Below are 6,965 nucleotides of genomic sequence, written 5' to 3' on the forward strand. Positions count from 1 at the left end.
GCCGAACCCAAGCTTTCTAACAAACTAATTTACATAACCATGCTAAAATCGCGAGAATAAAGTGATACAAACCAAAGTAAAAGAGGGAGACATATGTCCCTCCAAAATATAAACACAACCATAAGTTTAAAGGTTTACTACAAAGTATAACCAAACTAGGTCCAAGGTCCTTTTGCTCGCTAGCTCGTCCATGTACCCCATCTAAACATCATCAACCTGTCAATCGCATTTTATACAAACACGAAAGCCACAATTCAAATGGCTGGTGGGGAGTAACTTCGAGTTCTCCCAAACACGAAATGTCATAATTAATATAACATGTAAACATAAGAATATAAATATGAAAACACATAGCCTTAGCATATAGATGCTAGACAATCGTGCTTATCATGTGAACAACAATATAACAACACGTAGTCCTAGCATGCGAATACTAGACCGACTCATACTACACTATCATGTGAATCACATAACATCCAGGAATCCAAACTCTATCAACCATAGCCGGCTTGCATCTCACCTTCTATGATTCATAGAATCATCAAACAAGAAAGGACAATATATCAAAGACAGGCATAAGTTCTTAGCACGTAACAATAGTCACTCAGAATCCCGAGTCTATACCACGAGGTAGGGAAGGTAATCGAACCGGTATCTTGGCTCAGAGGTTCTATCAAAACATGGCCAAGACACAACACAACCCTAGCCTAAAATCTGCGCAGACCTAGACATGCGGATACACACCACCGCACCCAAGACCCACAATTTTTTTAAAACAAAGTGAGTACCCTAAGGAGTCCACCAAAGGGTTGGCTAGTACTTAAGCTGACCACTTACTCTCAAAATAAGTAACGAGGTCATGCCCCAACTTGGATATAAACCCACCAAGTCAGAACACAAAGGCTATTGAGCAAAGTGAACATATACTCGACAAAGACTATAAAGACCTATCTATGACAAACACAACAATACCACACATATAAGCAAACACCAACAACACAATCCTCAATATTAATGGTACTCATAACCTTTATATATTCAATTACCCAAATTATAAGAATGAGAAACCAACCCGCGCAAGAAGTATTCAATACCAGTTCCATTTCAAGCACTATTAACAATATTAAAGGTTTCAGGGAATCTAGGGCCGTTTTTACAATATAAGAAACCATTCAAATCAACCAACAACACATGTGAAATAAAAACATAATAAATGGCCTAAAACAAGAATAAGGCCAATTATCCATTTCACACAATAATTTCATCCAACCGAATTTTTACCCGCAACGCCAGCCCTGCGACAGGTACGGGTTCAATCGCGGCTGACCAATCACACAATTGACTGACATCGATTCAGTCAAAGGGACCAAGGCTCAGTTTTCGGCATAATCATCCAAACATTGCAATTATCGCTATAAAATTCATTCTAAGCCTATTCATTACAATTTCATATCATAACCTATCCTAACATGTGCCAACTACCAATATAAGCATAACTTTACCATCAACATTATATTTACTATTAACATTATTCAATTCATAAGACTACCCATATATTACTTATACTAAATATAACGTTAATAAACCCGAAACTACGAACAACGCATGAAAAATCGCGAAGACAAGCAACGAGCCACCCGGCCAACCTAAGGCCGCCCGTGGGCCTGCACGGGCCTGCCGGGCCGCCACCCCCAAACCCTCCATTTCTCCATTTTTGTTCATTTTAACATCGTTTTAAGCATCAATTATTCATTCCCATTTCATTTCCATACTAATATGTGAACTTAAACTTACAAAAGACATGATTTTAACCCATATTTTCATGTGAAATAAACCACTCAAATAACATTCACAAAATCATACAAAAAGCAAAGAATGTGACATTTATTCGTCGAGTAACTCGAAATATGTTACCTTAAGCTAGAAAAAGGCAAAATAACCCTTGAGAAAACCCTAAAAACAGTAGCTACCCATCATCCTCTACTATATAGGAGTCCCCTATATCATCCTCATAATCTTCACCTATTAAAAATAACAAAAACACCATAATAATTACTAAAACCGAAATTATGCCCAAAATCATCTTAAATCGACATAATAAAAACTGAAATTAAAACATACTAGGATGTAGATCTTGAAGAGAGGATTCCTAAAATATAAATTTTGCGAAAATCGGACTAGAAACGAAGAAGTTATGATGAAATTACGATTGTAAGTTTATTTGTTTTTTTTTTTGTGGATTTCGGTCAAGAGGCAAAGGAAGCCTTAGGAAGAAATAGGAAGGAGGGGGAAGAAGGTGGGCCGTGGAAAAGGAGAAAGGAGCGGGAATTTGGCGGAATTTCATTAGTCGGTTTTGGCTCGGTTTTGGCTCGTTGTTTAAACAATTTGTCCTTGTTCATTAGTCTTGTGACTCCTTGTGTTAACCATTTGTCCTTGTGACTCGTTGTGTAAACCATTTGTCCTTGTTCATTAGTCCTTGTGACTCGTTGTTTAAACCATTTGTCCTTGTTTATTAGTCCTTGTGATTCATTGTATAAACCATTTGTCCTTTTTATTGTGACTTGTTGTGTGAACCATTTATCCTTGCTCATTAGTCCTTGTGACTCGTTGTGTGAACCATTTGTCCATGTTCATTAGTCCTTGTGACTCGTTGTGTAAACTATTTGTCCTTCTTCTTTAGACCTTGTGACTCGTTGTGTGAACCATTTGTCCTTGTTCGTTAGTCCTTGTGACTTGTTGTTTAAACAATTTGTCCTTGTTTTTTAGTTCTTGTAACTCGTTGTGTAAACTATTTGTCCTTGTTCTTTAGACCTTGTGACTCGTTGTGTGAACCATTTGTCCTTGTTCTTTAGTCCTTGTGACTCGTTGTTTAAACAATTTGTCCTTGTTTTTTAGTTCTTGTGACTCGTTGTGTAAACTATTTGTCCTTGTTCTTTAGACCTTGTGACTCGTTGAGTGAACCATTTGTCCTTGTTCTTTAGTCCTTGTGACTCGTTGTTTAAACAATTTGTCCTTGTTCATTAGTCTTGTGACTCGTTGTGTAAACCATTTGTCCTTGTGACTCGTTGTGTAAACCATTTGTCCTTGGTCATTAGTCTTTTTGACTCGTTGTGTAAACTATTTGTCCTTGTTCTTTAGACCTTGTGACTCGTTGTGTAAACCATTTGTCCTTGTTCTTTAGTCTTTGTGACACGTTGTTTAAACAATTTGTCCTTGTTCATTAGTCTTGTGACTCCTTGTGTAAACCATTTATCCTTGTGACTCGTTGTGTGAACCATTTGTCCTTGTTCATTAGTCCTTGTGACTCGTTGTTTAAACCATTTGTCCTTGTTTATTAGTCCTTTTGATTCGTTGTATAAACCATTTGTCCTTTTTATTGTGACTTGTTGTGTGAACCATTAATCCTTGCTCATTAGTCCTTGTGACTCGTTGTGTGAACCGTTTGTCCATGTTCATTAGTCCTTGTGACTCGTTGTGTAAACTATTTGTCCTTGTTCTTTAGACCTTGTGACTCGTTGAGTGAACCATTTGTCCTTGTTCTTTAGTCCTTGTGACTCGTTGTTTAAACAATTTGTCCTTCTTCATTAGTCTTGTGACTCGTTGTGTTAACCATTTGTGTTGGGAAATGTGTCCTCAACAATAGTGCGATCATATGATTTAAATATCATTATTAAATCTCATTTTAAAGAATACAATTGGGAAGTATTTTTTTGTCCGTCAACCGGTCAACATATATCGGTAATGATTAGCTGACTAGAGTTTGACATTACTGTCGTGTGACGGTGGTGATCAGTTGACCCCCTAGGTCATACCTATAGAGGAACACTCTTAATTGATCATTTAATTAATCGTAAAATGTTACGAGTTAATTAAATTACTTGAAAAATTGACGGACGATTTTGAAGTAAAATTTACGTATCAAATTGAAATGTGATTAAATGAGATACGTTCCGAGTAATCGAATTGTATCATTACTCGGATGAAATTATTGTTTAAAGAAACAATTGGATTTGAATGAATTATTATAAATGCGATTTATAAACGGTAAAATATTTTGGTACAAGTAATTATGAATTACTAAGTCGATTTTTGTATATGACGTATTTTTATTAATGCGTTGATTTTTAATATGATAAAAATACATAACAAATTTATGTCACATATGACATGTGACATATTGACATTTGACAAAAAATAATATGGATCCCATATTATCATATGTGCCGAAAATGGGAGGTGGTTTAAACAAATATTGTGTTTGTTTAATTAGTGGTGAGCATAATGATGATTAACCTATTGCTAGCCATGCACACCTACATATTCTTGTGAAGGTAACCATGGGCATGCATTGGCTCTCCTTTCCCTCCACTCCCACCGGTTTTGGGGAAGACAAAATCCTAGTGATTTTTCCTTATTTTGCCTATTATTCACTTTTACAATATTTATGTGAATGATTATTATTCATTCATCTAAAAAAATAAGAGTTTTTAGAAAGAGAAAATCCTCCATAGTCCCTCTTCTCCTACCCGGTTTTAGGAGCATAAACCAAATAATTTTTGTTCAATTTTTCACAAGATTAATATTATACTAGCTCAAATAATATTAATTAGATTAAGAGTTAGCTTTGGGTATTATCCTAAGGAGAGATCCTACACTTGGATCTTGTTCTTCCATTAAACGAAAGCTCAAGAACAAAAGAAAAGGAGATTTCTTTTGTGCCCATTTGAACCGAAATTTCAATGTAAGGATATGATTTCTTCTCTATTTTATTATATTGTTTGCATGCATAAAATCCACATTTAATTTTATGACAAATTAATTTCGACCTATATGAGTATGTTAGTATGTATATGAATCTACATTTCCTTCAATCGGTATCAAGAGCTACGGTTGTTTGCATGCAAATCGGTTAAAAGTTTTTCCGAGTTATAAGAATAACAAATAAAACTTGTAAAATTTGTGTTATTATGAGATATCACGAATTTAATCCATGCATGTTAATATTTCTGGTCCTAAAATGTTTTAGGATATTTTGGTTAATTTTTCGATTTTTATTGTTCATATTATACAATAATGGCATTTAAATATGATTTTATGAGTAAAAATGTCATTTTGGTCTAAAATTAGCTATACTTCGAATTTTCAGTTGATTTTTGGATATGTTGTCACATATATTATTTTGAGATAACCTGTAAATTTTCATAATTTTTGGACTTGTTATGCTCGAAAAATGAATTTTTCATTATTAAATTCGGATTTAGGTGAAAAATAGGTTAATACGAGTTAAATTTCGAATCTGGTCATAGAAAATTAATATGTTGTCACATGCAATTTACAAGATGTGTGTAAAATAATTGGCTATAAAGAAGTCTTTTTGCATGATTTATGGATTTTTGAAGAAAAATAGCATAAATAGTGACATTATTAGTGGAAAATTAATAAAACATAATCTATGACTTAGGAAAACGTCTAATGTTGCTTTTTATTATCTTTTTCAGATATAAAATTGAAAAGTTAATGAAAATAATTTTTCCATGTTTTTATGATTATTTTATTAAAAATCGATAAACCGCAACATTGTTTTTCCTGAAAAATTTAAAATTTTTAACCTAAGATTTTGAACATTATGAGTGTCATGGTATTTTTCCAGAATGTTCATGAATTTAAATTTTGAATTTTGAATTTATTTGAAATTTTGTGATTTATTTGAAGTTTAATAGCTTATTTTTGTAATTTTGGTCCATCTATGAACAATTTTGTAAATATGGGTTACTTATGGTCAAATTATTAGTGAAGACTATATTTTGAGTCCTAAGAGGTTAGGGTAATTAACTTATGCATAAATATGACTTTATGTATTTTTTGTGATTATAAAATGTTGAAATCACGCAAACTGCTAAAACCGAGTAATATACGATATTGGCTAATTAAAAGGCGATTTAGCATAAAATTGAGCATGTTCATACATATTATAATGCTGCATTTTCTTTATGATTGTCATAATTTTAATTTATGAAATTTTGAATTATGTAATTTTACTTAGTATGGCCTTAGATTTAATTGGTATTTCCCGAAATGTATGGGAATATCGATTCGGTTGTAATTTTATTGTGATCTCGTATCACCGTTTTGTAATTTAATAGATTTATTTTATTTTAGTTACAAATGTATAATAGGAAATTATGTAATTTGTTATGTAATTTTATTCATTCCGGAGTTCCAAAAGACTGATTTCTTCAAGAATGGCGATACATAAAGATCGGTGTTACCTCGAGATGCGTACAACAACAAGTTCAAGGGACCAATGGAGTTGGTTTCCGAATATGTAATAGTTAAATAGTTTTTCTATTTTAGAAAGGCCATACTAGGATTTATTTATTTTTATGCTTGCATTTTATTTTATGTCGCATGCATCGCTAAATCGCCATAACTAAAACTTGCATCCTTATTTTATCGAGTTTATCGACCGTGTCAATTAGAATTATCGTAGTTCACCGCTTTAGTTCACTTAAAAACGTGATAGATAATAAATTGACATGACCTCTCGCTAAAACAATTAATTGAGACATAGCCTTACCAAATAGTAGAAACCATGAAAACCTATTTCAGGGGAGCGCGCTGCCCCACCGGGGTACAAACCTTGTTACGTAGGGGAAGTGGGTGATGAATGTTAATCCACCGAATTCATGTTGATAAGGGGATGTATCGGCACACCGTGCCCAAGTTATTATGGGTTTGGATCATGGACACATTTATTCGAAATTTGGATTGAACTCAACAAAAGTATTTGATAAGGGATGTATCGGCCCCACCGTGCCCTTGTCGATGTGTTTTAGGCTATAGATAATTATTAATGTAATATTGTCGACCAAGAGTTCTAAAAGTAGAATCGATCAAACGTTAATCCACCGAGTTATATTGATAAAGGATGTATCGGCCCCACCTGCCTAAGTCAATATGAATTT

This window comes from Silene latifolia, chromosome 10 (genome assembly GCF_048544455.1).
Source record: "Silene latifolia isolate original U9 population chromosome 10, ASM4854445v1, whole genome shotgun sequence".
Taxonomy (NCBI): domain Eukaryota; kingdom Viridiplantae; phylum Streptophyta; class Magnoliopsida; order Caryophyllales; family Caryophyllaceae; genus Silene; species Silene latifolia.